This window comes from Boleophthalmus pectinirostris, unplaced genomic scaffold (genome assembly GCF_026225935.1).
Source record: "Boleophthalmus pectinirostris isolate CB_2022bp ecotype Guang Dong unplaced genomic scaffold, ASM2622593v1 HiC_scaffold_1, whole genome shotgun sequence".
In the NCBI taxonomy this organism is placed as follows: Eukaryota; Metazoa; Chordata; class Actinopteri; order Gobiiformes; family Gobiidae; genus Boleophthalmus; species Boleophthalmus pectinirostris.
This window is the reverse complement of record NW_026570970.1, coordinates 39319494-39328703: the sequence shown is the minus strand read 5'-3', so window position 1 is coordinate 39328703 and position 9210 is coordinate 39319494.

Genomic DNA, 9210 nt, shown 5'->3' with positions numbered 1-9210 from the left:
AGAGGAAAAAGAGAAGTAAGACATGGCCCACGTCCACCTGCTGGTCTGTGCTCCAAAGTGCAAGAGATCAAACAGACAAGGGTCAGTCCAAGTCACCCAGTCACCCTGGGTTCTGAGACACTTTGGCTCCATGTCATCATAGCTCCGCCCACTCGTGTTCCAATTCCACTAAAGTCGTCACCTCCTCCTCCTCCCCCCAGTCTGCCTCATTTACCCAGTGTGCACCTGTGAATTATCCTCCTCCAAATCGCCTACAATGAACACTGCAACTTTTTTTTTTTTTTCTTTTTTTTAAACTTACATTAAGCAATAAATACATTTTGACCAAATAAAAGTCATTGGGGTTAGGGGCAGACACAGGAGGAGAGGGAGGGGCAGACACAGGAGGAGAGGGAGGGGCAGGTGACACAGGTGAGAGAGGGGCAAGTGACACAGGTGAGGGAGGGGCAAGTGACACAGGTGAGGGAGGGGCAGGTGAGAGAGGGGCAGGTGAGAGAGGGGGCAGGTGAGGGAGGGGGCAGGTGAGAGAGGGGCAGGTGAGGGAGGGGCAGGTGAGAGAGGGGCAGGTGAGGGAGGGGCAGGTGAGAGAGGGGCAGGTGGGGAGGGGAGCAGGGGGGAGGGGCAGGTGAGAGAGGGCAGGTGAGGGAGGGGCAGGTGAGAGAGGGGCAGGTGAGAGAGGGCAGGTGAGAGGGGCAGGTGAGGGAGGGGCAGGTGAGAGAGGGGCAGGTGAGGGAGGGTGGGTAACACAGGTGAGGGAGGGGCAGGTAAGGGAGGGGCAGGTGACACAGGTGAGAGAGGGGCAGGAGGAGAGGTGAGGGGACAGGGAGGGGCAGGTGAGGGAGGGGCAGGGAGCAGGTGAGAGAGGGGGCAGGTGAGGGAGGGCAGGTGACACAGGTGAGAGAGGGCAGGTGAGAGAGGGGCAGGTGAGAGAGGGCAGGTGAGAGGGGCAGGTGAGGGAGGGGCAGGTGAGAGAGGGGCAGGTGAGAGAGGGGCAGGTGAGGGGGCAGGGAGGGAGGCAGGTGAGAGAGGGGCAGGTGAGGGAGGGGCAGGTGTGTGTGCATTTCTTCTTCTATAAAATGTGTAGATATAAAAGAGCGCTCTTACTGAGTGACTGAGTGATCATGTCACTATTCTGTGGTATTCTGTCACAGGAGAGGAGGCAGCGTGTTGCCAGAGCTAAAGTGAACCTGCCAAATGAACCCTCCAAATGAACCGTCGTAACAAGGAAGGAACAAGGAGGTCACGCTTCAGTTTGTGTGAAATCAGAAAAATAAAGAAATACAAGAAATATGTATATGTGAGCATAACATGTTTTAGAAATATTCTTGTTGACATTTGTTGACAAAAGGTTCATTAACACTGGTAAGAACCCTTAAACCCAAACTTTAGATTCTTTGAAATAGATCCACATCCCCAGTAGAGGGCAGTATTTTGAGGTTTCATTTTGCTTTGTGCTGTGACTGACTCTGTGACCTCATTGTTTCACTTTTCCTGTCACGATGTAACACACTCGTCATCACTGTGCCCATATGGTTTGTCAAAGTCTGATTCTGTCTGGTCTCAGAAGCTCAGCAGGGCCGGGCCTTCAGGGAAAATCAGGAGCCACAGGAGGCGCCAGTCTCAAAACCTGCTGTTGTGTTCTTAGGCAAGACACTTCACCCACATGGCCTACTATGAAAGTGGTGTGTGTGTGTGTGTGTTGCGTGTGTGTGTGTGTGTGTGTGTGTGAGTGTGTGTGTGTGTGTGTAGTGTGTGTGTGTGTGTGTGTGTGTGTGTGTGTGTGTGAGTGTGAGTGTGTGTGTGTGTGAGTGTGTGTGTGTGTGTGTGTGTGTGTGTGTGTGTGTGTGTGTGTGTGTGTGTGTGTGAGTGTGTGTGTGTGTGTGAGTGTGTGTGTGTGAGTGTGTGTGTGTGTGTGTGTGTGTGTGTGTGTGTGAGTGTGTGTGAGTGTGTGTGTGTGTGTGTGTGTGTGTGTGTGTAGTGTGTGTGTGTGTGTGTGTGTGTGTGTGTGTGTGTGTGTGTGAGTGTGTGTGTGTGTGTGTGTGTGTGAGTGTGTGTGTGTGTGTGTGTGAGTGTGTGTGTGTGTGTGTGTGTGTGTGTGTGTGTGTGTGTGTGTGTGTGTGTGTGTGTGTGTGTGTGTGTGTGTGAGTGTGTGTGTGTGTGTGTGTGTGTGTGTGTGTGTGTGTGTGAGTGTGTGTGTGTGTGTGTGTGTGTGTGTGTGTGTGTGTGTGTGTGTGTGTGTGAGTGTGTGTGTGTGTGTGTGTGTGTGTGTGTGTGTGTGTGTGTGTGTGTGTGTGAGTGTGGTGATGGTCGGAGAGTCTGATGGTGCAGATTGGCAACCTCGCTTCTGTCACTCTGCCCCAGGGCAGCTGTGGCTACAACAATAGTTTACCACCAAGTGTGGAGTGAATGAAGAATGCTCTGACCAGTGTCCAGAAAAGTGCTGTATAAAACTGAAGTATTATTATTATTATTTTACTCTGAGTAAATCAATAATGAAGAAATAGTCACTAAAAAGCCAACAGGCACATCATGTGAGAACAACCAGAGTCTGGACATACAGGAAAAACCAACACTTGTGGAGAGGAGCAGAAGTAATGAGAGTCTGAGGAAGAGTTTGATCAGGTAATCATCAGAAAATTCACATAGACACAGAGAAGGGCTGTTTATTTTACACATTATTCTCCACAATATTCTACATTTGAATCCACACACTCTCGTGCACGAGCATGTGCACTTTACAGTGTGTGACACAGTGTGTGCTGTGACCATAGACTTGTACAGACCAGAGAGGATGACCAGAGCAACCAGAGCTGAGATAAACATGTCCTTCAGAGGAGCCTTTGGTTTCATCAAACACTGGGACTGAACACGTCTCCAACACTTGAGACTTTTGTCTCTTTGTCCATGTGGCCTGAGCATGTGAGTGTTTCTCAATTCCCTCGAACCCCAAGTGCTGTTACAGTTCAAATGCCGTCGATTTGAGCTCCTGAGGCAGAAGTGGAGTAACAAGTCACATTTTAAAAGTGTTTTGGTTTTATAGTTGTTAATCAGTTAAGTAATGACATGTGTGTGTTTGTGGCAGAATACCTACGTCACATGATTGAATAATGTGGAAAATAAAATCACTTTATTATAATAGGAAAGTCACACTGTAGCCTGCGATATTAGTGTTAAATATGATATATTTAATGCTATTTAATATAAACATTTCAATGTCAGTCAGCCTCATTTGATAGAGTTAGGGTTAGGGTTAGGAAAATGATTTGCAAATAACAAGTTGGAGTGTCTGGAGGCTGAAATAACTTACTAAATGATAACAGGTTATGAAAAGGATACAATTGTTTAATTCAAAGATAGATTTTCTTCAAGAAAGTCATTAGACAAAAACGATGGCAAGAACATGTACTGGATTCAACTTATAACAATTATGCAAGGAATGTTTTAATCCTTATTCACAGAAGTATGTCGCTCCAGGTTACTAGCACGACTCAAGATCCCACTGGAGTCTTGAAGACTCTTCTTTACTTTATCCACTTTACAAGGATCATATATAATTATAAAATTATTTGCACTTTAAACCCTGTTTGGGACTGTACTACAGGTTCAGATTCAACTAAAAGAAGAACAAGGAAACTTTGGAAACAATACTGCAGAGACCTGAATCTGGTTGAAGTTGGGGACATCTTAGTCCCAGTAAAATGTAGTTTTCATGCTACTCAGGCCAACAGAACTCTCCATCACTCAGATTACTTTCTTGTCTCACAAAGCCTGAAAAATTGATTTATATTTTGAGTTTAACACCAATCAAACTAGTGTCAGCACATGGTGGGAGTCTTTCAAAGTTTTCACCAGAGGAGAAATCCAATCTAAGCAATTCAAAGCAGAGATGCTCACTTTAGAAAGACAAATAAAAACACTGGAATATGATACAGATCAAGGAGATGATTGAACCAAACAAAAAGAATTGCTCCTTTTGAGAAGTAAATAAAATAAACTGTCAACAGAAAAAGCAGAAAGTTTATTGTGGCTTTAATAATCCTTTGACTTGGAGAATTCAGAAATAGCAAACAGAACGGGCAATTAATAAAAAAAACATGTGACGGTGAGTGAACTGCTGACCCCAACAAATGAATGAGAGCTTTAGATTTTAGCTTTAGTTTTACAAACATCTTTATAAATCAGAATCTCCTCAAACATCGTTTGAGAGGGACACAGGTTTTTCTGGTACTTACAGAAAATGAGAAATTTGATTTAGAAATTGAGTTAACACAGGCTTAAATATCTGCAGCTATTAAAAGTATTAATACTCATTGCGTTTCTGCCTGACGGCTTGACAGGAGAATTTGATAAAGCATTTGAAGAACAGTTATTACTTCCTTTAAAGGACATGGATCTTGAATCATACGGTAAAAGAATTCTGTCACACTCACTTAGACTTTCTTTAATCTCACTGATACTAAAACCAAATAAATCCCCCACAGAATGTTCCTTGTTTAGACGTGTGAGCTGGATGGGATGTGATACTAAAATACTTTCTAAGATTTTTGAATTATGACTAGAACAATATATTCCAAATTTAACACACAGTGACCAGTGTGAATTTGTGAAACAGTGCTAAAGTTTCCACATTATTAGAAATATACTGAATATAATTAATGAGCAGACGTATTTCAAAGACACAGCACTGCTGTCACTCATGTCCATCAGACTTTTAGCAGAATCCAGTGGGCATTTTTACCACGGTTTAGATTTGGGAGTGGTTTTCACAAATGGATTCAAATATGACATACAAATCCAACTGTAAGTATCCTTTCTAATAGCATATCTTCCAAACTGATCATTTTAGAAAGGTCCACCTGCCGGGGCTGTTCTCTTTCTCCAGTGTTGTTTAATTCAGCCTCAGAACCCCTGGCTCTGTCTATTCTGTTCTCTCCATACTGGTGGGAACACAGAATATCTCTTTACGAGGATGATGTGATCCTATTTCTGACCAATCTGTCTATAAATCTACTGAATGTAATTAATCAAATTAACATTTTTTGGAAGATTTTCACTTTATGTAATTAATAATACAAAATTTTCTATTTTGTTTTAAACAAGGAAGAAAAACATAAATTCTATTCTTAAATACAGGAGGGATTTACTTATTAAGGTGTCAAAATTGATATTATAATCCCTTAATGTCAGCGGTGCAACAATCATTAAACAATTTGACCAAAGCTTTTGTATCTTTTTCACTGTTGACTGAACAAGAGATTCCTTTACAACAGGAATCTGTTATGAAACAGGAGGTTTATAGTGGCACAGTTTTAAATGGTATTATTGGTCTGCTCAGTTTCGTTCTGCAGTGTTTTACTTCTCCACAGAGGATCCACCATCTTGGGCAACAGAACAGGCAACAATGTCACATCTTTCCATAAAATAATATTTGTACTCTGCTGAACCTAGGATCTGAAAAATCCACAACCCCTTTTTATGGAATACAATTGATATTTGGTACAAATCACATAAGCAGGTTGGGAACACTCTTTTACTCTCCTGTTTTTCTCCTGTAATGGTAATCTTCAAAGCAGGGAGGCAGGTGGAGGGTTCAAAAATATGGGCACAGAAGGGAATAAATAATACAGGCTTTATTTGTGTGAGTGTGAACCACTGATGTTTCATTAAATTTGTCAGATTTTTTTCTATTCCCAAGAAACTTTTTTTTCCCCTACAGTTCCTACAGTTGAAACACTTTGTCATCAAAGCTTAAAAATATTAGCTGTGAACCTCCTCTGTCTAGTACAGAGGACATTGTCTTCTCAAATTTAAATGGAAGGAAGCAGATCTCTCTGTTTTATCGAACTTTAATGTCACATGATAAAGAATCAAGCAAGGACAGGCTGGAAGCACAGACGATAGACAGGAGAAAACTGAAGGTGCTGATTGGGAAAAGGCTTGTCTTAAAGCCTAAAACAAACCATTAACACTAGAATACGGTTGTTATAATATAAATGGTTAATGAGAACCTGTGACACCGTCAAATGACATGAATGGGCCCCTGACATTCCAGATATTTGTAATAAATGTGCAAATGATATGGGTCAGAACTATTGGAAATCTGTGATCCATACCATACTCACTGTAGTTGGTGTAGAGCAGGGCTGTCCAAACTTTTTTCATCAAGGGCCACATATGTAAACACAGATGAAGCAGAGGGCCAATCGAGGGCTGTAGCCTGATGCTCAGTACAGGGTATAATTGAAATATGTGCATATTTAACATGTTAGAACGAGCCATCAGTCTTTAGTCATGCTAAGATCCTTAAAACCACACACTAAATATTAAATATTGGCTTTATCCAGGTAGATTCTCAAAAAACTTGCAGTAAAAAATAATTTTTTTATTGACGCAAGGTAATTTGGGTCAATTCACTTGGAAGTCTGAGGGCCGCATTTGGCCCCCGGGCCATAGTTTGGACATGCCTGGTGTAGAGGTTCCTCATCAGGCAGCGCTCTGTGTTCTGGGTTTGTATCTCAACGTTTTTGGTGTCAGTAAAAAACAAGCCACACTGCTGGATTCTGGTCTCCTGCAGGCCAGAAGAACTATCGCCTTATTTTGAAACAAGCACAATCAGAGATATCAGCCTGGTCCCCATGAGACATTGTTGGGTCAGTTCATCAGCACAGAAGCAGTTTATGAGGAGTCCAGTCCATATCACATGATCATTATACCCACAATGTAATGTGTGTATGTGTACAGGCCCATGAACATTTGTGTGATGTTGGTCACACATGAGAATGTCTGTGTTTACTAGTGTGTAACAAAAATGTCATTTTTCATGAGTTGTGTGTGTGTCAGTTGTGTGACTGTAGATCAGTGTGTTGTGTTTCACCAGAAAAACAAGAAATGGAAATTATTTTTTTTCCAATTAGAATTTTAACAGCACACACTGAAACAGAAAGGAACTGTTCTGGAATTTGTGATTATCTATTCATATTTGACTATACAAATACATAGAATTATAAATAGATTATAGTTTTTCTGATATTCTGAGACACTCCCGTTGCTCGAGCTCCATCCTTCACAGAGTTATGACCAGAAACGCATATTTGACCTTGGTTACCTTGACCTTCAAGTGACCTTGACCAGTTTCAACCTGTAACATCCAGTGTACCCCGATTATGTGTGTGCCAACTTGTGTGATGTTTGGGTGAATATTTTAGGCTGCAGATGGTTCAGAATTCAAATTACCGAATCCTTTATAATGGCATGACCTTTCAATTGACCTGTGTGACCTCAAATGACCTCAGATCCTCACCAAACTTTTTTTGCGGCATCGGGCATGAGGACTTGACCCACGTATCAAATTTGGTGACAACAACCTCCATCTGAACGTCAGCAAGACTAAGAAGATTGTTGTAGACTTCCAGAGAGGCCACACCCAACACCCAACACCCACCACTGACCATCGACGGTGCTGCTGTGGAGAGAGTGAGCAGCACTAAACTCCTGAGGGTGAAGGTGAGGAGCTCTCCTGGACCAACACTGCAGCACTGGTGGAGAAAGACCAGCAGCTCCTCTACTTCCTGTAGAAACTCAAGCGGACAAGAGCCTCACCACCATCATGAGCACATTCTACAGAGGAACCAATGAGAGCATCCACCCGCCTCATGCACACAGACACCACCAGCCTCACACACAAAGCCAACACAGCAGTGAGTGATGCAAGTCACAAGTCACACCTCACACGGGAGGACGTACAGGAACCTTTGTTCCCGCCCCAACACACTCACTAATAGCTTCATCCACCAGGCTGTTAGGATGCTGAACTCTCCCCTCTATAACCACCAGGCCACCAGGAAGCAGGAATCTGTGTCTCCTCAAAGAAGAACTCCCCCAAAACATTTGGACAATCAAAACCTCAAAAACACAATCTTTTGCAGATCATATTAGCAACAATGTCTTAGAAAACTACAAAGTTACAGCATAAACATAAACATTAACTGACAACCACAGAAGCAATGGGAACCACTGCCAAAAGCTCCAATCATCTTTCTTGTTTTTTTGTTTGTTTGTTTGTTTTTTTGCAAATTCCTACAGCCAAACAGTCCTTAAACATAAACTAACTCAAAGGGATTACAGTTGCACCCCTTTGTTCAAGAAGTATAGCTAATTCTGTATTTTTTTATTTGTCTATTGTGATTGTATATAGCTGATTTACAAAATCAATCAACACCGGTAAGTGGGAGATTTGTTCAAATATTCACATACATCAATGTTGAGCTCTAAAAACTAAATCTAATTGCAAGATTTAAAAAAAAAACAACAACAAAAAACCCTGAATAATCTGTCTTTTACCAAATGACTGATTTCACTTCACTAGTAGATTTACAGTAAATATCAAAACTAAGACTCCATTTGTGCTTGCAAAAAATAAGATTTGTACATTTCAAACACAGCAATACTCGAGTTCAGTTATACACACTAAATCATAAAAGCACCACATATCCAGAACTAATGAGTGAAACCTTGAGGCTGATCTTCAAATGGTGCCACATACACATCCTTTCATTAATGCTACAATGAAGCAGGAGTCAAGTTCATCATCATCAGCCTTTGTTTTTGCTTTCATGAAAAGGTGACGCTCAAGTATGTGCAGTGGGAAGATGTTTGTTTTCATCGTGGATGTGACCAGGGCTTGAAGTCTTGAGGAAAGCCTCTTCATCCTGGGTTACAGTTCTGTCCCCATGTGTCTCTCAGCTCTTTATCTAAATGCAAAAGGAAACCAGTGTTGACTTGAAAACTTGGGAGATACTCAGGTTTAATAAAGACTGAATCAATAATTATCTAATGGATTACTGTTAACATATTTTGGTGAAGAAATATTTAGCTGTCTTAGCTTATACTCTTCTCCAGAGCAAGTTATTTGCAGGGTTTCTGTTACAGACTGTAGAACAGTGTGGGGTTAAACGCCTTGCTGAAGGGCATTTCAGCCATGTGAAAAATGACATGAATCTGTAAATTCCCTGAAATTCATGAATGTGTACAATACTGAATTACAAATACATACTTACTTTACAGTCCTTTTACTACGTATATGGAATCAATTTTGATTTTGTTCAAAAAACACTTTTAAAACATCAAGCAAAAAAGTATAAATCAAAATACAAACAAAACAAAAACAGAAAAAAAAAATTGTAAATAAAATAAATACATCTGCAATCAAAT